Consider the following 23,164-nt stretch of genomic DNA (forward strand, 5'->3'; position numbering starts at 1 on the left):
ATGGATGGTAATGGAAAGATCAGTTTTCTGCCAGTGAGGAAAGAGGTTTTAAACTACTGCCTTGCAAATGTGCAAATGAACATGCCCGGAAAAAGACCAGAACTACTCACCTTTCTAGGTAGGTGACAATATTGGGGCTCTTAAATTCCCTCATGACCAGGATTTCGTTCAACACTCCCTTGCAGCCCTGATGCTGGAGGTCAAGGTGCTTCACAGCCACCTACAATGACGTTGAAGGCCGTTAGGAGCAGACATTGCAAGAGCCTCTCTCTCTGTGCACTCGTGGGCCCAGATGCCTTGTCACCTTGGGAAGCAGGGACTGTAAACCATCAAGCACAAAGCACTAGCAACACTCTCTGCACCCACAGACTTCTCAAATGGACTTTGTTCATCACTATTATTATCACTTACAGACATTTTGCAAGCCAAAAGCAATTTTGCTGCTGTGAAAATAAATTGAGACTGCCGAAAATACGTTAGCATTTCTAGGGGCTTTGACCAGCGTTTCCGAAACTGCTGCCGCTCTCGATTGCGCGCCACAGTAAATACACACGTACGTTACGGAGAAAATGCCGTCCAAAAGAGAACTCCAAGGCGACTCCAACTAAAGTTACAGTCCTAGCACATCCCAACTTCTTCAGGTTGAATTTTGCATCTCCCAAGAACCTTCTTGAACACGGTTTAGACTTATCATTACGTAGTGGGTTTAAAAACCAAGAATCATTTCTGTGGTACACTGTGGATACACCCCAGATCATAAGTGGGCTTTAGGGCCTTCGCATGCCTTGTAGACCTCCCTGCAAGTGCAGTTCCTGAGCGCAGCACTGCAGGTGGATAAGGAACTCGCAGGAAGATGGGGTTGTATTTGCTGGGAGCCAGAAACGAGAATTCAGGACTCTGAACTTTTAGCCCCAAAGAGCAGTGAGACTCTCCAAGACACCACCAGGTCTGTTTAGCACAAACGGCAGCTCTCTAATGGAAAGTCACCAATACAGGACTACCACAAGGTTGTATTATTTAAAGCTCTTCATCAACTTCTTCTCATTGATCTCTCTTTCTCTCTCTCTCTCTCTCTCTCTCTCTCTCTCTCTGTGTGTGTGACCCAGGTTTCCTAGGACCAAAATGTAAAACTGCACTCCAGACAGGATTTCTCCCTCTTTAGGTCTATCCAACTGAAAATATGGATTGTTTTGCGTCTGACAGAAAACCATGGGAAATCCTATCTGTGTGTGAACCGGGGCTTAAGAGGAATGGGGGCTGTAGCCATCGGCTACTCTATGCATTTCCTCCTGGGAAAGACACCGCTGCCATCCTTGCATTCATTCAGCTAGGTAGGAGGAACAAAGTCTGTCCAAGATACATTTTGCCGCCTGCCTCTAGGCAGGCTGCTTCTGTGGGACAGCCTTTGCAGCAAAGACAGGGGCAGATGCCAAAGCTCTGGCCACAGATCACATCGCAAGGCAAGGCGCTCAAGAGCTGCAAAATCTGCATGGGCTGTTGGCACTTACCGCTCGTCCTGTGGCAGCATCGAAGGCCTTATAAACGGTTCCGAAACCCCTAGAAACAGAACAGCAGCGAGAACAGAGAAGCTCTTCAGTGCTGAGAAGCAAAAGGCAGCCCAGGTAGGAGCTCTCTGCTGCCTCAAGTGTCTCTCAAACACCGGGCTTCTTCTACTCTTCGGCCAATGGCACAGCAGCCCAGCAGCCCTCTGCCGTGCAGCGTGTCCAAGAAAAAGGATGTGTCCAACGGGAAGAAAAAGGGCTGCCACTAATCTCCAAGGTATGCACTAGACAACGAACATGGGGGTTTTCTTTGTCTTTTCCTTTTTGTGTCTGTGCGTGTGGCGTGCCCTTCCAGGCAGTGAAAAACACTGTCCTGTTGGGCCTTCTCACCGCTCTCTTGTTTTTATCTGCCCAACTCAGGCAACACCACACAGCCTTTCTTATGTTCTCACCACGGAATATTGCTTTCAGCAAGATATTGGAAAGAAATCAGCTATCATCGGACAGCTATCAGGTGGAAAGCTGCTCTCTCAGGTACTTCTTCCTTCATTAGCGTGGCCGTGTTACTTGCAATCCTACAAAACCATGCCTCCTAGGAAAAGAAGCAAACTGGTGCCACATGATTGAGGGACACGAGGGCTTCCAGGTGCTGCTCCTTGAGGCAGGCAAGACACTGTCAGCGTCTGCTCATCTTTGATGATGCTTTGCGATCAGTAGTGAGACAGGGACAATCTAAAACCAGGGTCTGAGGATGCTTGCAGCTTGCCTGACTTCCACTTGATCCTGCAGCACCAAAATACCTGGCCCATAATTCTGTAGAAGTAAGTGTGGCCGCACTCACCCACTGCCAATAGTTTTCCATCCAGTGTATTTCTCTTCTGGATCTTCCACGCTCACAAGTGTCCCTTGAAAGAAACAAAATGCAAGAAGCAAACTTCAAAACAGAGATACTGACTTCCAGGAGCTCTGAATCTCAGCTCCACTCTCTGGGGCTCTGAACAATTGCTGGTCGCTTGGCTAACAGTGACATCGACAAGAACAACAACAACGGCAGCCTCAGCAAGACCGGCGGCTCTGTAGCATACGTGGCGTGCACAGAGTCTGATTCTCCAGGCTCCTCGGCTAGGTTACCTGGAAAGGAAACTAAGCCCAGGGAGAAGCCATCAGAGCAGACAGAGATCAGAAAAGAAAAGGCACCAAGGCAAGTGGCTGTCATCTACAAAGTGGGAGGAGGGCTGAAAAACCATCACCCTTCATTTTCATGGGAATAAGCACTCCTTTGTGAGATTCAGCCAAAGGTTTCCTACTTCCAAAGTTTAAACGCATCCTGGCATCTGGAGTGAAGTTTTATCCACATCTGCTTTTTGCAGAGCAGAAAGAATATTGCAAAGTGAATTCCAGGAGAGGAGGGGACCTCACCTATCTCTCAGCGGTCTGCCTAAAGAATGCCTTGCCATTTTTAGAGAACGGCAGCTCAGGCTATCACCAAGAACAATGGCTGTAAGAATTAGGAGCCTCTTCATTTATGAGCAGGCTAAGTTCTGAAGACGACTCTGCCCATTTCCCATTCAGTGAAGAACTACAACTCCTTGTCTTCAGCCTGGGCTGCAGCAGTCACCAGCACTGGACTCGACCTCTCAAACAGCGCCCACACGCCCCATCTTCCCAAATGGCCACAGCCCAGATGGGTAACAAGGACAGCGCCGCTCCTCAGGCGCTGCCGTGACACAGACACAGCTGCCCAAATGAGATGCTGAGCCTTTCACGAGTCCAGGCAAAGCTGCAGCAACGGGGCGGCAGCTGAAACCTCCCAGCTACGGAAGGCTCCAGCCTCTGCAGTCACACCAGCCGTCGGCAGCGGGGCAGGTATGACAAAAAGCTTGGCAAAGCCCACAAATGGCCACTGACAAGCACTGTGAAGAAGCCAGAGCCAGAGTGAGCCCCATTACAAGCTGCTGACCCCACTCAAGACAGAACATGATTGTCTTTGAGTTCAGAGCCACGGAGGACTAGATCAATCCACCCTTTGTGCCAACACTTGATGGCAGACACTTAGTCAAATGGGCTCTGCTCTGGACCTGACCGGTTGCTCTCTGACAGCAGTGCACTGCCAGCTCTTGCAAGAAGCAACTCACTTGGTTGTACTGCAGAGTCACCAAGGCCTTGGTGTGCTTTCCTACAGTATGATCCATGCAGGGATTGAGGCCAATGCTTAGGATTCCAAGAGTATTTACCGGCTGGGCATTAGCCGTGACAAAGGGCCCGGTACCGGAGGAACGTGCAGCAGAGGGGCTGCAGGCTTCCTGCTGAGAACTGCCTGCAGGGCAGTTTTCTCTGACCCTGCCACATGGATGTGTCTTTTCAAGATGCGTCTGATGTTCTTTTTCAAGGTGGTTGGGCTAACCAAAATGTAGAATTCTTATCAAAACCAACTGTAGAAGCAATAGTAGAAGAAATACCAGTCCTGAAAACAACACCAGCATGAAACCAGCCCCACAGCAAATCCATTTCTCTGAAGCATTTTGTCTCCAATGACTGGGGACGAGTCAGGAGACTAAAGGGAATCCAGGAAGCCAAGTGTTCTGATCCCTTCGGCCACACTAGCACACTAGCCCATTCACTTGGTCGTTTGCTGGTCACGGCCTGCTGCCGCTCAGGAAACAATCCCTGCTTTTGCCTTTACCGCACAGGGACGCTCAGGCAAAGCCCACCCACTCCCAGCTGCCCTCACAGGCCAGAGGAATGCCCCAAGAGTTGCCGGGCTGCTTGCAAGCACAACAATGGCTTCAGTAGGGAGTCCAAAATGTCTGTCTGACACCACAGTGAGGAGAAAGATGCGGTACAGCTCACGCTGAGGCACACACAATGTTATCCACTGCTCCATTGCACCAGCAACCCACAGGACATACCCAGCTGCTCCAGGCACTGCTCCTCTCTCTCCTGGCTTGAGCGGGATGAGCCGTTTGTGCTCGGGTTGTCAGGCTGCAGAGCGGAGGCTTCTTCGAATGATGCTGCTGCCGCGGCAGAGCCTGCGTCCACCTGGGACAAGGAATGTGGCAGTGTCAGAAAGGTGGCTGGCAGAGGCGGCCCAGACAGTGCATTTCAAAGGCAAGCCCTTAGGAACAACACCTGTCTTAGACTGACAAGCTGAACTGTCAACTCTTCCACCTCAAGTCAAACCCAGACAAGGAGACAGAGACAGCAGCTTGTCACAGCCAGCCATATTAGGATGGTGAAGGGGAAAGAGGACCTTGAAATTTCACCCTCTTCTGGGGACTGCATTCACCCTGCACAGGGACAATTCTTCTTCTGATTCTTGTTCCGAATCTGCATGGCTCACCACGTTCATCCCAACAAACCCCTCAAAACACAAAGCCAGCACTTTGTGACCCGCAGAAATGCATTCAGAGGATTGCTGGCCCACTGGCCAAAGCACTAGACCTGCTGCCCAGGCCAGCAGCTGAGATTTCAGCGGCCCAGTAAGTGTCCTTGTGACCAGCTGCCATGGAGGCCACAGAGCATGGCAGTCAGAGGCATTGCCCCCATCCAGCTGCTGCTCTGCAGGGGAAAGGTGACAAGAGGAGAGACCACTTGTTGCACCACTGCAGCGCCTACTGCTCTTTCACTCAGCTGCTGTTGTTCAGGCAGCCCGTAATGCAGCTGCATCCTCAGCATCCTTTCCATTTCTTCTTTGTGCCTCTTCTCCATTGCCTTCATCTTCCCCTGAGCTTCTTGCAGCTTGTTCTTGATATTGTGTCAAGAAAACTCTTACTAGCACCTGCCATCACACTTGGGTTTCCTCTTTTCTGGTCTCTTGGGTTTCTTCTTTTCTGGTCTCATGAGCGCTTCCATTGAGCCGCTTCCTTCTGCTTTAATACACAGCTCTACCCCTTCCATCCTTACTCTTCTTCCCCCTGCCCACTGCTGGAGCCTGCCGCCCTCTGTGCCTCCAGTGCTTGCAGCAGCCCTTGCCTCCCCTTTTCCTGAGATCTACAGTCCATGCCCCTGTTACTGCCCTTCCCTCTGCGACCTGACTAGTCAGGCTCACCTGCCCGTTCTCCCTCTCCTCATCCAGCTCCTGCCTCAGCTGCTCTATCTGCCGCTGGCTTTGGTTTAGCTCTCCCTGCAGCCGGCACACCTCCTCTGAGAGCATGGCGTTCCGGCACTGGAGCTGCACAGAAATGAAGAGAAGAGGGCTTCAAACTTCCCACACACCACTTGTGTGACAACCAAGATCCATGTGCTCATGCTCTCCAAAGGCATGTTGTTCTCGTTCTCGTGTTTGCCAAGGGCCAGCCAAGACACAGTCCTGCCCAGACAGACGGTGTCCTGAGAAGCAGTGCCCAGGAGGAGCCCAGAGGAGTCCAAAACATACACACAAACTCTCTTCTCACACTCTTTGCCTCTTGACTGCCTCTGCTTCATAGCTTTTCATATTCAGCTTGCATGGTGGCAACTTCCTGCTTCACCTCAAGCAGCCTTTTCTCCTGCTCCCTCTGTACCTCTGCCAGGAAGTCTGCCTGTTGCTCCAGCCGCTGCTGCGCCGCCAAACGCTCTTCTTCCAGCTGTCTCACCTGAGGAGGAGAAGAGACACATCCACATGAAGTCCCAGCTATGCTCTCCAAAGGAAAAAATGCAAGCTTCATCCCTTCCACAACCCTGCCCCGTGAGGAGTTGACAGTGGCTGGCGGCTTTGTGCCCTCCAGCACTCCCGTCCTAAGCAGAAACTTAGGAGGAGGGTCAGCAGGCAGAAGGAAAGGAGGTGCCACTTTCCTTCCCTGCTCTGATGGCGGCCTGCTTCTTGACCCCTTTCTCCTCAGGACTTCTGCCTGTTCTGAGAGGCTCTCTTCTACAGTTCCTGTGCTTTTTGATTAGGGAAAAGTTGCAGGTGGACTGCAGGACCAGGAAGAGGCCAGCACTCCAATGCCCACAAGACTGTCACAAGACAGGTCAGCAGGCAGAAGGAAAGGAGGTGCCACTTTCCTTCCCTGCTCTGATGGCGGCCTGCTTCTTGACCCCTTTCTCCTCAGGATTTCTGCCTGTTCTCAGAGGCTCTCTTCTCAGAGTTACTGTGCTTTTGTATTAGGGAAAAGTTGCAGGTGGACTGCAGGACCAGGAAGAGGCCAGCACTCCAATGCCCTAGTCACAAGACAGGCCACCTGCTGGAATACCAGCAAGAGGCATGTGGCATGTGCTTCAAGCCCAAAGGGACCACCTCTGTCCACTGTGGAAGCACAGCAAGCAAGGAACCCCATTGCTGGAACTGCAGTTGGCAGCAAGGTCAGCAGCAGTCTGCTTGCTGCATGGCACGAGGCTGTGCGCAAGATCCTGCCCCTTCGCTGCCATGCTTTGGGTGGCGACCACCCAGCCTCTTGGGGAACTTGGCTCATGCCCATCCTGAATCTGTGGCTGCGTGTACTGTCCCAGCAGCGTGCTCTGGGTCTTAGCAGGTCTTCAAGTACGAGCCCTTGAAGGCCTCTGCTGCCTGGCCCAGCAACGTGTAGCCTACAGCAGATGCTTGCACCCATGTCACATGCTCAGGCTGCTATTCTGCTAAGCCAGCCCCCCAAGTTTGCCTCAACACTTCAGGTGCATATTGTTTCTTACCCATTTTTCCTGGAGCTGCCTTTTTTCCTCTCGTAGAGCAGCCTGGCACAGTCGGAGGGCCTTGAGGTACTGCTCCTCTGTCCGGCGGAGCTGTTGAGCCGCTTCTTCACGCTGCTGCGTGTTGAGAGATCTTAGAGCTAGCAGCTCACAACAAAGGCCCCTCACATCCTCTGCAAACGGGACAAACGGCAACAGTCAGAGACTACACAAGCAGAGCACTCTACTGACCTTAAGCCCTTTCAGTTTCAGGCAAGGATGGACCTGCCCCCAGCTCCTTCACACCTCAGAAGCCCTGCAGACACAGCTGGCTATAAGGCACAACTGCACTAGGCAGGGCGATTGCCAGAGACAAAGCACACGAGGCTCTTACCCAGGATCACCGCCTTGGCCTGCATGGCTGTGTGAACTTGGCCTTCCAGACGGCTCCTGGTGACCTCCAGCTCGGCTATATGCCGCTGAGCCTCCAGCAGGCTGCTTTGCAAGCTCTCCTTCTCTGACCTACAAGTTGCAAGGATGAAGAGAAACAGTTCCTGGCAGCCATGGGCACCTTTTTCAGGAAGATGTGCCTTCAGATCCCGATGTCTGAGTATGGAAAATGGCTCGCATGGAAACTCAGATCCAGCAAGACTAGTTCGACCACTGAAAATAGCAAAGCAAGGCCCCTGCAGGTGATTGGGCAGCCCTTCCTCATGACCTAGCCCGGCACGGAAAGTCCAGCCGAGTTTGATCTCTGCAGCCAAACTCAAATTGCTGTTGCCTGACGTATCCCACACGGGTGGCTGTGCCCACAAAGTCTCTGCCAACGAGCAAAAGCCCAGCCCCTGCTCACAGCCCTGAGCTCATCAGCCCTTCCGAGTCACTCTGCAGGGTGACACAACGCAGGGCTCTCCTGGCTGACTTGTCACTATTTAATAACATTCATAGTGTTCCTAGAGGTGCTTCCAGGTTTTCCAGATGCTCTCTAAGTATAAGGCACTAAGGGAATGCACGATAGATGAAATCTCCGGCTAGAACTAGGTTTTTATCTGAACGAGAACTACCTTGGAGGAGGGACAGGGTTGCTGCCATTTAAATTACTGGAAGCTCATGAACAAGAGCACTTGCTGTCTTTATTTATGGCTAACTAAGTGCCCAAATGTCTTGGCACTCTTTAAAAAGGAAGAGGGACCAGCCAAAGGGACCTTGGCAGGCTACAGAGGTGTGTGGACAAGAGAGCAAGCATCACCGCTCAGCAAGAATCCCCAGACACTGTTGAGAAGTCACAAGATCTTTCCCTTCTGCAGCTGCTGCTGCTGCTGTCTGGAAGCAGCTCTAGGTCCTGCACCATACTTCACCAGAGTTAGCTCAGAAGGCTCTCAAGATTTTCAGCACAACCCTCCAGATTTTGCCCAAAGCATCAACGCCCTGCTCACAACTTTCACATCTAAGAGCCTTGAATTCGGAAAATACTAGGTCAAACTGCTTGCAAAGGAAAGCTCGATGTTCAGATACACTGAAGAAGAAGCCAAAAGCAGAGGCAAACATCTGGTTTCAGCAAACATCTGCACGCTTTCCCTGCTACTCAATTCAGTGCCAAGTTGCACTTGTCACAGGAATGCGCAAAGGCTCCCAAGCAGATGCCCAAAATAGCTTGGAGAGCTGAAGCTGTCAGAAACAGAATATTCAGGCGACCTTATCCCTTTCTTTTTTCTCGTGTCTCTTTGCTTCTCTGTCCGAGAGACATCTGGAGAGCACACAAGAGGCAATAAATCTTGACCTAACGCTTACCACCTTGGTAATTACAGACCTACAATAATGTCAGCCCAGGGTCTCCTCCCTGCCTTTACCTGGCCTCTAGCAGCTGCTCTGAAAGGCCTCGGAGGTCCCTCTCTGAGGCTGCCAGTCGAGCTTCCAGGGCAGCCTTCTCTTCTGCCAGCGCTGCCTTCTCCCTGCACACCTGGGACAGTGCGTGCCCTTGGCGAGAGAACTTCTGCAGCAGCCTCTCCACACCCCTGCGGGCTGGCCGCTGCGGGCGGCAAACCTGGAAGCAAGGGGGGGCTCCATTTTTCAACAAGAACAACAAGAACAACGACAACAACGCAGTCTCCGTCTGTCAGAAGAAGCATTTGGGCTGGTCTTGCTAGGGGCGCTTCCCTCTCCCACAGGCGCTGCCTAGGAATAAGGTGAGCATACTTCTGGCACTGCCACAGGAATCTCTTCCTTCAGCAGGTCCCTCGGAGGCTACCATTCCTCGGCTGTCTCTGTTGATCTTTCCAATGCCCTCTCTGGGGAGGAGTGGCGTTTCCCCTCAAGTGCAGCCAACTGCTTCCATCTACGACAAGGACACAGACAAACAAGGCTTCAATAGCAACAGTCTCCTGGTAAAACCAGGACTCTGTACAGTGTCCCACGTTGGGCAGTCTCAGGGGTCTCCAACAGCCCTCTATAGCCACTTCCAGAGAATGCCGGAATTCCTGCCCTAGACCAGCACGTCTCTGTCACTCATGCAGGTGAAAGAGTCTGTACTGTATACCAGTGAGAAAGTAAAACAAGCTTCCAGAAGCCGCAAAACATTTCATTTCCAGAAAGCTCAGGTACTTCCAGAAGGCTTAGCAGCTTCCTGCCTGCTAGGTCTTCTGCTCCTCTCCGATAACAGTGGATAGCAGACTTGCAAAAGTTGTCTTTGGCTAAGACAGCCTTGGCAAGTCCAGACGAGCAGTCTCACAGCTACTCTTGCTTTCACTGGTGAAACAAGGAAAGAGCTTGCAAGCTATAGCTTGGGGAGGAGATGGGTACAAATTTCCAGTCCAATAATCAAGCATGGTTTAGGCTGGCAAGGACCCCAGGAAGCCCAGTCTTCAGCTCCAAGCACTTGGGCTCAGCTGTGGCATCTGGACAGGCTGCTCCTAAAGCCCAGCAATGCCCACCCCTGCCCAGAGAAAGGGAGAAGGCTCAGCACACACCTGAACTCCCGGGCTCTGCACGCTCTCTCCGTGCTCTCCTGCCACTCCGCCTCTCCTGCCCTGGCCGAGGAGTCCTGACCGGCAGAAAGCTCTCCTAGCAAGCCCTGCAAGCAGTGGGCGGGGGAAAAGTACAAACAAGCAGTGAACAGCAGGAACGTTGCCTCCTGACAGCTGCGAGAAGCAGCAAGCGGAGACGCAGCCAACCCGAAAGCAAAAGCTGGTGTGTGGGGCTGTTGATGCGGGTAATCGACCAACCCTTGGCGCGCTCTGTAAGCGTCTGAAGAGAAGCAGGGAACATTGCCCTGCTGGACCGTGGTCAAGTGGCTTCCCTTCAGGATTTCAGGCCTTAGAGAGCAGCCAATAGGAACTGCATTCCAGCCCTTGAGAGACAGGCTTTGTCTCTGCCATGCAGAGCTGCTCAGCATTCTCCTCAGGAAACTTGGGCCGTGTCAAAGTGAAGGCTGTAGTGGAAGCCGTGACTATAGCTACCTAAATAGGCCGTGGAGAGGGGCAGGTCCCTGCGGGCAGCGGTGGCTCCTGTGTAGCCCACAAGGCTGGGAACTGCGCCTTGGGACCGCTCTCTGCCCGGACAACAGGCAGCCTGCACAGACACTGTGCACAAACGGGGCTCACTTTCACACCAGCAACACTAAGGGACATCATGCTACTGCTTAGCTGACACCAAGGGAAGTTCACAGTCCCCGTCAGAATGCCAAAAAAAGGATGCCTACATGTGAAAGTTCAGGTCCCATTTCCCACGTGTCAATGGATGAGCTGAAGCCGTGGGTCACGGCAGGGCTCCTGCCCTCAGCATCTTCAGCCACAAAGGGCAAGTGCTGCCTGATCAGAAACTTGCAGCTCTGCACTGCACCAAAGCTTTGCACTGAGCCAGCCAAAGCTGCCACTTACTGGTTCAGGATGCTCAGGCCCTGGACTGACAACATGTGGACGTTTGTTGTCCTTTGCCTCCTCTTTGGCCTCTGGAGGAGGAGAGCGAGCCAGAGGAGGTTCTGCTTCTGGTGTGGTGCTCTGCAGACAGACAGCAGCATGAGGGACAAAGAGTAAGCTGGCATTTAGAACCTAATTTCTGCTGAGCTCTGTCCCCAGCTGTCCTAAGGAGAAGTCAACAATTGGAATACAAATGGGAGCCTCAGTCGTTAAAACTCAGTTCAAGCGGCCTGATGAGACTAATGTCTGGACAGGACTGCATATGCTTCTGAAAGGAGATTTTTCAGCCTGCCTACAATTGGCAAGCAGCCTCCTGCCTGCCAAACTTGACTTTCATTAGTTCCAACCTCTTTGGTGGAAAAGGAGGAAACCAATGGAATCCTTTTGGCAGTGCTCATGCAGACAGGGATGTCCACTTCCTTTCAGCCTGCCAGGCTGGCACTCAACTGCAGCAGGCCAAGGGCACAGCTCGCTCCACAATACTCCCACACCAGCAATGTCAAGGGTGCTCGTGTCACTCACCGAACCGTGGACCTGACTTCTTCTACCTCTGAGACGACCTGCCAAGGGCAAGGGAAAATGGACCAGCTGCTGTTAGAAAACTCTCTGTGCTGAGGAATCCCTCCAAACAGAACAAGGCCACCCAGGCACAGCGCATTTTCCTTTCCCAACATCCCTCCCTAAGCAACAGCTCTTTAGCACAGCAAGCAAGACCACAGGCCAATACCCTAGGCTGTGCCTACCTTTTGCTCAGCTTTGCCACTAAGGAACTAGAAAGTTGGCCGAGAAAATGCAAATCGGCCCTCAGCACTCAGTGCCTACATTGTAGCTCACTGTCCCACCTAGAGCTAAAGCTTCTTTCTCCTCTTTTTCCTGCACTTCCTTCTTCTTTTGGTAAATGGCATGCAGCAAATGGCATGTCCCACATGGTTGCTGTAAACAATTCCCCACAAAAGCTTCCCCCAATCCCTCTCAGCGCTCCCAGTCTCTTCAGACACAGGCCCAGCTCTGGGCTTCAGGAGCACACACCAACTGCTCGGCACTTTGCCCTCCAGCGCAAAGCCAATTGCTCTTGGAGCACACAGACAGGGAGGGTCCAGTGAGACAGGCCCATCCTTTAAGGACGGAGTGCGGAGAAAAGCTGCTTTCTCTCAGTTCTGGAGAGAACCAAAGAGTTCTAGAAGGATTCCCCCAAAGCTCTGCAGTCGGCATTGTGGAAGTTGTCCAAACCCTGCTGGGCGAGAGACGCCCCTGTCTTAGCCAAGCTGTTGGCAGGAGCTCTACCAAACCCACGGCATCTTTATGGCACTCTTGTTTAATGTGCTGCCCAAGGAAAAAGCTTCAACTTACCTCTCAGGCCATGAAAAATTCGGCGGATGACATTGAGAGAGCCCTGCTGACTGCTCTACGGACTCGCTCCATCCTTTCAGCAGGGCTGCTCGAGTCCGTGGGCCGGAAAACAAAAATGGAACAAAAATGGAAAAAAAACCACCACTTGCACAAGTCCCCCGACCCGTGCAAGGAAAAGTACAAAAAAAAAAAAAAAAGGACACCTGTACGTGTTCTGCAACACCCTACAACCGCAGGGGAAACAAAAGGATGCCTACACAAGTCCACAGACTCGTGCAATAGCAGGCAAAAGAAAAAAGAATCCCTTCTCAGGGCACAGAGTGTTGCCAGAGAACACCCTCGATTCAGGGTCCTCCTGCAACGAGCACGCCAGAGCTGCTCTGGACGCCGAGGCCTTGCGCGCGCCAGGCCAACCTCCTGTTGACAACGCTGTGACCTGGCAGCCTTTCCCTGATGTCACAGGAGCAGCCGCCCTAGGGTGCTCTGTGACTTCATGCACAGCAACTGAACCTTCTAGACAGCTAACGCAACAGAAACCCGGAAAGTTCTCCTCTGTCCCAAAGCAGCACAAACCCCCCCTTTCAGTCCATAACCCAAAGATCAAAGGATCCAAAAGTAACTCCAAACAGGCACAAGCACACACGCCAAGTACTTTGGCCACCAGTGCTTCTGACACTAACAAGTAACATTTGCTTAAATTCTACAGATGAAATCACGCTTTGGTGATATTCAGTCGAAACGCCCGTCTTTCCCACCCCTTATTGCACGGCTAACATCAACCAACACATTGTAGGGCTTGCTGAAGGAAGAAGGATACCTTAGTGGGGAAAAAGGCTGAGGAACCAACTAGGTCATCTATGGTTTTGCGTGTGCACTGGAACAGCCGTTTGTGCAGTCAGTATGGCAGGGACACGTCCCCTGGACGGGGCAGTGCATACCAGTGTAGACTCTCCCCTGCAAACCAGCCAGAATGACTGCTGCGGCAGAGCATGTGCTCAGAAGCAAAGAGCATTTGGCTGCACTGCTGTCCTTTTCAGCTGAGGGACTGTGACAAACGAGTCTCTCTTTTTCCTTCTGTTTCAAATATTTTTCAAACTTTGCTGCCACAGCACTTTTGCTTTTACAGCAAGGAACACCATGCAGAGAGAATCAAGGTAAACACGTGGATAGCAAAGGGGAGAAAAGCAGATACAAATGAAAGAGACAGAGCGAGAATCCAACACCAGGAGAAAGTGTACAGGACAGAGTCCAGGAGTGCAGGGGCGCCTGGCAGGCACTTCACTTGAGATGCTCTGGCTTGCCCATAGCATACCAGCAACACAGAAACAAAGCCTGGAATCACTCCAGATCTGAGCCCCAGTTTCACAGACAATCCTGCCCAAGCCCTGAGAAGCACAGATGGGATCGCTGACCTCCCCGACAGATAATTGCCATGTCCTCTTCTGTCAGCGAGGTCCTGCTCAGGACATCACTCAGTGTGCCTCCATCCATGCTACTCCGATCACCAGCCAGAACTGCTATCCACAAGGTAGCTGAGAATAGGAGGATGGAAACAGGGGTGTGGAGATCAACGCACATGGCTACGTGATGTTTGGAGAAGACAAGGCTTCATTCTTGTTTCCAGGTCCCTTTGAGACAAGGGCAGAATAAAAGGAGTCCACATTCCCTCTCAGCTGTGCAGTGTTGGCAGTCTATGCAGTCTCAAGTGGAATGGCATAGCTGCAAATTAGGGAGATGTCTTAGATGGCTTAGCAAGCAAAGACGTGCAGTTAGTAACTCTCAGTATTAAAAAACCTGGCAGGCATGGTATTTCTGGAAAGAAACACCTAGCCTTCCTGGCATGCAAAACCACGGAAAAGAGAGGACACAATCCAAGGCAAATCCTTGTTAGTTTCTCCACACCTAAGAAGACACTTGAAACAATCAAGCCCCAAAACAATGTGGTAGCAGTGAGCTCACAGGCTATTGGTTTACTGAGATGTGACCCATCAGGTTTTTGAACACTTTTCAAACTACGTCTGCCAGGGAGTAGTCATGCAGACAAGATGCACTCTCCTCCCCTCCATTGCAGATGAGCACAGCAATAATAATTACCAGTAATTGACCAGCGCTATTTTCTGCCAGTGACCAAATTGGGCTTTTACCTTGCTTGTTTGCAGAATGTAAACAAACATTCATGGGACAGGAGCACAACAACTCACCTGTCTAAACAGCCTTGACCAGGTTGGGATTCCTACTCATCTTCATGACCATGAGTTCATTAATGTTTATTAGTTCCTCCTTGGTCCTTGGACATTGATTTTCTTTATGGCCACCTAAAAGGATATTGAAAAGCAGTCACTTGCCGTTTCAGCGGTACGAGACCACAATGCACTTGGAGCAAGTGATTCTGGAATGACACAGCTGAGCTGTGCCAAAGTGCCATGGCATTAGACAAAGGAGTCATTAGAGACTGACATTCCAACAGCCCATTTCTCTGCTCTTTAGGGGGCCAGTCACAGGACACATGGGCACTGATGTTTTTTCTTGTCCACTTGGTAACCAGGATGTCTCAGCTGTCACCCACAGACCTCTGACCACGCTCTTTGCTGCTGTGTTTGGGATTCAGAAGTAATCCACTCCTTAGTGATCTGTGGATACACCTTGGCCTATGGGCAGGGCTTAGGGCTTTTAGGGACACCTTGTAGATCTCTCCCTACGTGCAGTTCCCAAGTGCAGCACTGCAGGTGGCTAAAGGAACTCCCAGTAACATACATATGTCTTTGCTGGCAGCCAGAAATGAGAATTCAGGACTCAAGCTGCAGCCCCAAAGAGCAGGGAGATGCTCCAAGGCACCTCCTTTGTTTGGGTAACTGAGAGCGAGGGAGCGTGTCCTTCTCTGAAAGGAACCGCTGTCCTCCTTGCCTTCCTTCTGGAAGCTGAGAAGGACAAAGACTGTCCTAAAAGCAATTTGCAGGCTGGCACCAGTCTGTGCTTCCTGTGCCTCTGCTGCACAGCTCTGCCCACAGCTCCAGCCACAGCTGACACCAGAGAGGAAAGCCCTGGGGAGCAGCAGAGTCTGTGGGAGCTGTTGACATTTACCTCTGCTCCTGTGGCAGTGTTGAGTGCCTTACAAACCTCTCCAAAAGTCCTAGAAACAAAAGAGCAGCAAAGAAAGGAGAAACCGTTTAGACGTTGGAGTGAAAGCCAGCCGAGACAGGAGATCTCTGCTGGAACTGCCCAAACCCTGCAGGATGCAGGAGGGCTCTGTCAGAAGGCAGATGATGCACTTTCCTCTCAAGTGCACGGCCACTGGGCCCGCCAACGTTGGAGTTTTACAAGCCTCAGCTCAGAAAGAGAGCTCTCTCCTTTCTTCTTGGGTTTCAGTTTCTAAAGTGTTAGAGTTCTAATCCTGACCAAGGAATATATTTTTTCAGGAAACTCTACGAATGCCAATGTTCCTGAGAACCTGTTATCTCACAGCTCTTAGGGAGTAGGTTCTCTTTCAGGCCAAGAAGATTCTTCTCCTGTGTTAGTGGTGGCCAGATGATTTAGAGCTCAACAAAAATGCTAAGGAAATTAACAGGGAGCTGTCCACACTTGAGAGACCAGGAGATCTACCAGAGTCCTGTTCCCTGCTACAGGCAAGACCTTGGCAGTGTGGAGGAGTCTTTGACAATGCCTTCTGGCCAGGCTCACAAATTCTGATGGGTGCTGAGAGATGGGACAATCTAGCCTCCGTGTCTGAACATGTTGCAGCTTGCCTGACTATCAGACTGTGATAGATATGTCCAGCACAAAAACACAAATGGCCCACGGTATTTTGTAGAAGTAGCTGTGATTGGACCTCACCCGTGGCCGATATTTTCCAGTTCCATATATTTTGTCGTGGGATTTTCCATGCTCACAATTGTCCCTGAGGGAAACAAAATGCAAGAGGCTCATTTTGAAGCAGAGGATCCCAGCTTGCAGGAGATACAAAGGCAGCCCCAGGGCCTGCGGCTCTGAAACCCTTGGTGGTTCAGCTGGGTCACAACAAGCAGCCGACAGCTCTGAAGCACAGATGGCCAGCAGAGACTGATTTTCCACCACAGGATCCTATAGGAATCCTGAATGTCCGTGTGACATCAAACTGAGGAGGACTATTTGGTACAGCTATGCTGACACACTGCACACAACACACTGTCCCTCAGAGAAGAAAGACACAAGACGTACTCAGCAGCTGCAGGGAGTTGTCCTTGATCTGCTGTGGCTGAGCAGCAGCTGTGGCAGGGCTGGACAGGAACAAAATACCCGGGCTCCACTTCTCAGCTGGGGAGCAAAGGCTCCGATAGACAACGCGGCTTGCCGCAGCTACAAGAGAGAGTCTGCATAGATCGGGAGAAGAAATGAGTTTGTGTCAGAAAGGTGCTGGCACAGATTCCCCTGAGAGCCCCATTTCAAATGCAAGCCTTTAGGAAGAGGCTGTCAGCCACATGCAGGGCTCTTAATGCATTTCTTTGGATGTCCATTTTGAAACCAAACGTCAAACCAAAGGCTGGTTGAAGTCAAAGTTCATGACAGATTCATGTTCCATTCTCATGGATATTCTGGAGCATGACTGCCCAATGACCAATTCCACTTCCCCCCAGCACTCCTTGCCCCATCCAAGGACTGCAGATTCACTTGCAGCTCCTTATTCAAATGTTCTACCTCCTCGCGGAGTGGAGTCGTTCGTCATCCACCTGCAGGTCATGCTCAACCTGCAGCACTTCTGGTGGAGAAACTTCCGTAGACCTCACACACATCCTGAGGCTCCTCAGTGCCAGCCATTTGCTGGAAGTCTTTGCAGGCTTGCCAGGTGAGATGTCAACACTTCCTCCTCGAGTCAAAGAGAACAAAGCAGTCAGAGACTACGGCTTGTCCCTGTTAGCCCAGAGTCATCAACTGGGAGGAAAGGGAAAGACAGATTCACAAGGGCTACACAGGGCTTGTTTCAGTCCTCCATCTGGGTCACCACATTCCCATAAAACACCTCAATAAACAAGGAGAGCAGGGGAGGCCAGCAGGAGTGAATTTGGATGACTGCTGACCAGAAGCCCAAGGACCAGTTCCACTGTCCAGGGCAGCGGCTGAGGTTCAAGGTATCAGGAAATGTCTTTTTCTCAGTGGCTGTGCTGGACACCTACAGCAGGATGGCACTCAGAGGTATCACCTCACTTGCCTGCTGCTCTGCAGAGGAAAGGCAAGAAGGGCAGGAAGCACCAGTTTGGTGACTATGGTGGCTATTGCTGTTTCACTCACTAGCTTTTGTAGAGCCCAAGGGTTGGAACGAAGTCTGTCTTGAGCATTTTTATTTCTTCCCCCAGCCTCTTCTCGCCTGTGTTGATCCTAGCCTTAATTTCCTCCAGCTCTCCTTGCAGCTGTTCCTTGACGTTCTGTAAAAAACAAGAGAGAGGATGTTCCATGAGTGGAGTGGCTGTCACTCTTACACCAACCTCACTTGCTGATCGCCTCTCTGCTGATGGAGATCCGTCCCCTCTTGGATGCTCCTCAGGTCTTCCTTGTTGCTGCTCTTCACTGCCTCGATGACACTCTGAGCTTCGGCCAGCTGCTTGCAGCTCTGCGTCGATGTTCTGTACATGCAAATGCAGAGCAAGTGACAGTGGGGAGCTGCCATCAGTATCAGCTTTTTCCTCTTTCAGCCCCAAAATCACACTCATTCTGCCACTGCTTTCTGTTTCCCTGCCCACCTCTGCTTCCATTGTAACACTCCTTTCCCAGGGCTGATCTCTGCACATGACAAGGCTCTGTGCTTTCCATGCCCTGGGACTCCTGGCCTCCTCAGTGCCAAGAGCTCTGTTTTATGCCCCTCTTCCTGCCCTTCACTCTGTCACCTGCTGAGCCAGGCTTACCTGGCCATTCTCCTGTGCTCTTCCACCTGCAGCCTGAGCTGCTCTTCCTGCTTTTGGCCTGGCAACAGCTCTCCCTGAGTGTGGCATGGCATCTCTGATGGAACGATCTGCTCATGCTCTTTCTCTAGAAGGATCTGCACAGAAGGCAAGAGAAGTTGCGTTTCAACTTCCCATACAATAGCTGTGGGCTCTGCTCACAGACTGAGGGGCTCCCACATTCCCAAAGCACTGTGCTGCTGCTCTCCTAGGTCATTCTCTGCCTGTGGAAGGCACAGATTCCCAAGTGACACTGGCAAGACAGTCATGGTCCATGTGGAACTGAAGCTCCAGCTGCCTCTCAGGCAGCTGGCAGGGAAGGGTGACATTTCTCAAGGGTCTGCTCAGGGCTTCCTTCCACTTCTGTGTCCTGTTTGTCTTTCTGTAGAGACTGACACCCAGCCCTGTCCCACAGCTCCATCCTGCCTCTGCAGGTGGCTTCCTGTGTGAGCTCCCTCCTAATAAGAGACCCTTCTGGAGTTCATGTTCTCTTCAGGCCTGCACTGCCATTCCTGCCTTTCTGACATCAACCCTCTTGTTAGAAGTCCTGCTCATTCAGCAGATAAGGATGTGTGCAAAGATCCTCTGATGGAGGTCAGAGAGCCTCTACAGCCACCTCAGTCTATGGAGGAGAGGACCAAGGTGTTGATTCTCCCTCTTTTGATAACTGATAATCCTTGAGTGGCAGAAACAGAGACCCCTTAGGCAATCAACAAATTAACTGACACACCCGTGAGGATTCAAAGATGGAAATGATGATCCTTGGAATGCATGTATGACCAGAGTCATCAACACCACCTAAAATATGGAATTTTTCCACCTCACTAGGACAGGCAGAAATGGAAACAATTAACTGGAGTCCGCAGGGCAGAAGACGCTGGAGGAGGAAAACACCTCTGAGGGGAAAAAACCCACGTATACAGGGGGACATCACAGCCTGCTCTAAATATGTCAATGAAACAGGTCTCTCCAAGACAGAAGAGAAAAAAGTATCTTCCAGAACAGCCACAGAGAAAATTAAATTCAGCAAAACTCTTGTAATACGGAAGAAGGAAAGAAATCATGACCTAAAGTAATATAGGATCCTAGAAAGCAACGAACATGAACAGTGTAATTCACCTAACAAATCAATCCAAGAAAACAAGGTGAATATCATCCCCTCCACTGCCAAAGGACTTGGATGTAGTGAGGGGATGCTAAAAGGAAATCAAATAACACTTTTCCAGACATACGCTCCCTCAGCACCTCTCCCTGGCTTTTTTTCCCCACCTCCCTGTCCCTCTCTGGACACTCCAGCCCCTCCATGAGTTTCTGCTCCCCAGGGCCCAGAAGCAGACACAGCACTCCAGCTGTGCCCGCAGCTCTGCCCAGCACAGGGGGACACAGGTCACTGCCCTGCTCCTGCCCTTCCCCTAGTGCTGACACAGGCCACCATGCCCTTGGCCTTCTTGGCCACCTGGCCTCACGTTCTGCTGCTCTTGACTGGCACATCTGGCCTCCTTTTGTCCCACGCAGATCCCCAGGCACACAGGGGCACATTGACTGTGCACACAGCCTCCAGAACTTCCACATGTCCTTCCCACTCTCAGCCACACAAGACAACAGGCAAGGACTTGCAGCTCCATCCCCACTCCAGGTCCAGTGCAGCTTTCAAAGCTGCAGACTTCACCACAGAATGGAGCAACAGAAACTTGCTGCTTCTGGGTTTTGCCTGACAAGAAGCATTCAGAAACACACCGTTGCTTTCCTTGGCCACAGGACAACAGTGGCCCCCACGGCTCAGGGACAACACAATCATCTCCTTGCAGCTTGTCAAAAGCCAAAGACAGCTGGGCCAAAAGACTCTGTACAAGTGAAGAATGACCCAAGAAAACTGCACAACACTTCCACAAGCCAAAGACAGGCTTCCTGAAGGGGAAAACAAACCAACAAAATCTTGTGAGCTCCAGAACGAGCCTGTGTGCCCTTGGCCGTAGCGCTGCAGAAGCCAAGGCACAGAGCTTCCCTGAGCCAAGCAGCCAGATGCTCACGTGGAGCAGCAGCCCTTTGGTGCCTCAGCACGGCAGATCAAAGCCCATTTTCCAGCTGTCACTGGCTGGGGGAAACGCTGGGTTCGGGCAGGACCGCAGCACTCGGCATCCTCAGCCAGCAGCAGCAAGTGCTGGCTGGGCAGAGACTTGCACCTCTGCCTTGCACTAAAGACAGCACCTCCCAAAGTGGCACTTACTGTCTCAGGAAATCTGGATGTGGTGTGACCACAGCTGGAAGACTGTGGAAACTTTGCTCAGTTTGGTTTTTCTCATTTTCCCCACCCTTTTTCAGGACTTTTTTCCCTCATATTTTACCTCTCATGCTTCCCCTATTCCCCTGTTTTCTGCTTTATTCTTCCCTCATGCTTTTAATTTTCCCCACTTACCCCGCCTTTTCCTCTCGTCATGTTTCTCGCAGTTTGTCAGGCATTTTTCTCAGCATTTTCTCCTCCCATTTCTCAGTTTTACCCTCCTGTTTTTCACCCTTTTCCTCTCACATTTCTCACAATTTCCCCCTCCTTTATCATTTTTCCTGCCATGGTCCTTATACTTCTTCTCTCTGATTTTCTGCCCTTTTTTCACTCCTTTTTTCTGCCACTTTTCCATCAAATTCCCACCGTTTTCCCCCCTCACCTTTTATGTCTTTTTCTGCCCTCTGCTTTCTCACTCTTCTCCCTCAGGATTGTCGCAATGTTCCCCTCACTTTGCTGCTTCTCTGTCTCTCTTTGCCAGTAAAGTTTCTCTCTCTCCCCTCACATTTCCCTCCAGTTTTTACCCCTATTTTCTCACCGTTTCCTCCTCATGTTTATAGAATTTTCCCATTGTATTTTCTGCCTTTTCCTCCTCTCACCTTCCTCTGTTATTTTCGCTCTCATTTTTCACCATTTCCCCCACAATTTTCTCACCATTTCCCACTCAGGTTTCCGACCCTTTTCTTCCCTCACAGTTCCCTCTTTTTTCACCCCCATGTCTCACACTCGTCACCTCACGTTTGCTGCCCTTTCCCCCTCACCTTTCTTAAGCCACTGGTTCCTGTCAGTGACTGTTCCTCTTCAGAAGTTGATGGGCTTCTCTTCTTTTTTCCTGCAATCCCCTCCTCAAAATGATGGGTGCCAGAGCAGGGCCCCAAGAAGCCCCTGCCTGTGCGTCTGCTGAACAGAACGGCTGTGCTCAGCTCAGAATCTCATGAAGAACAACCTCAACTGCACTGGACTTCCTGCTGCAGTTCTGGTGTCAATTCCAATTCTTCAGAGTCTTCTTAGTGTTCTAAAGAAACAGGCGTACCCGAGGGATACACATTGCAGGGAGCTGCACCATCCGCCTCAGGCAGCTGCCATCTCTGTTTCCATCCCCTCACAGTCCCTGTGACTCCTGCCTGGACGAAACCAGCCTGATCCCCAGCTGCCATTTTGGGCGTGGCTGCCACTGCCCTCTGACCTCCACCTTGTGTGGGGTGTTCTGGCTCCGGCCGCCATTGTGTGTGTCATCTCCAGCCCTGGCCGCCATCTTGTGTGTGTCATCTCTGCTCTGGCCGCCATCTTGTGTGTGCATCTCTGCTCTGACCGCCATCTTGTGTGTGTTATCTCCAGCCCTGGCCGCCATCTTGTGTGTGTCATCTCCTGCTCTGGCCGCCATCTTGTGTGTGTCATCTTCAGCCCTGGTCGCCATCTTGTGTGTGTCATCTCCAGCCCTGGCCGCCATCTTGTGTGTGGCTCCCTCAGCCCTGGCCGCTTGTGCATCGCCCCAGTCCAACTCTGAAGCGAACGTGTCGCTGTTTTGTCGGCAGTCAGGAACAGCACCAGAGACGCCAACAGCAGCTTAAGGAATAAGTGGCATTCCTGTAATGCAAAGCAGCAAAGAAGTACCAAAGCGTAAGTAAGCAATGCCTCTGATTATTACTGCACGAGATGCCTGTAGGGATTAAGAAAGGTACATCACCAGTTACTCAAATGCTTGACCATCCTCCTGGCACACTTGTCAGCTGGAGAGACACTGTCACCAAAGGATGGGAAAGGAACTCCAGTGACTGGGGATTCTATGCAGCTCCGCGCCGCAGGCGAGGCTGCAAACTTTGCTGTGAGCCACAGATTTTATCATGTTGAAGAAACAAGCTACCAAAACTTCTAGTACAGCAACATCTGGTTTCATCATCCTCTAGGCTGGCTCAGAGAGGAATTAAAGGAGTGCTTTGACAATATATCTTCCAACAAGACCAGAGAGAGAGATCAGATTCTGTGGCCTTGTCTGGCTTCCAAGTGTGGAAAGGTAAACACCTGTTGCACTAGAGCGGATTCATAGATCAGACTGGTAATGGTCATGGGTATTTTGTTTATGAGGGAATATAAATCGCGTGTTTGGTTGGAAGGTTCGTCAGGAGGTTCGCTTTGGCTTAGGGCCTGTTGTTGAGTCCTCAGTACTTCACTAGAATTGTCCTTTGACAGGCAGTGGTCCTGTCCCCTTGGCCGCAGTGGTGTCTTCAGCTGGTCCCACAGGGATTGCCAAGGCTCTGGTTGTGCTGAACTCCTTGTGAGTGGAGTCATCAGCCTCTTGGGTCAGAAGATGGTCTGTCACGAGTGTAAAATTTTTCCCTGGGATTCACCCAAGTAAGAACAGGAAAGCAGGTCTGCAGCTCTGACGTGGAAATTGTCCTGCTGGGTGGGCTTTGCTGTGAGTCTGAAACACAGCAGCTCCCTGGCCAGATGGTGCTGCTGGCAGAGCTAGCTGCTGCCTACTCAAGGCTCAGGTAGGCACGTGAGCTACCTCTCTGCACTGCAAAACCCATCTCAGTGCTCCTGGCAGCTGCGATCCTTTGTCTCCATGGGAGTCCCACTGGCAGTGTCAGAGCGGTGGCTCCTGGGGATCGGTGCTGCCCGTGC

The sequence above is a fragment of the Sylvia atricapilla genome, chromosome Z (genome assembly GCF_009819655.1).
Source record: "Sylvia atricapilla isolate bSylAtr1 chromosome Z, bSylAtr1.pri, whole genome shotgun sequence".
NCBI classification, from domain to species: domain Eukaryota; kingdom Metazoa; phylum Chordata; class Aves; order Passeriformes; family Sylviidae; genus Sylvia; species Sylvia atricapilla.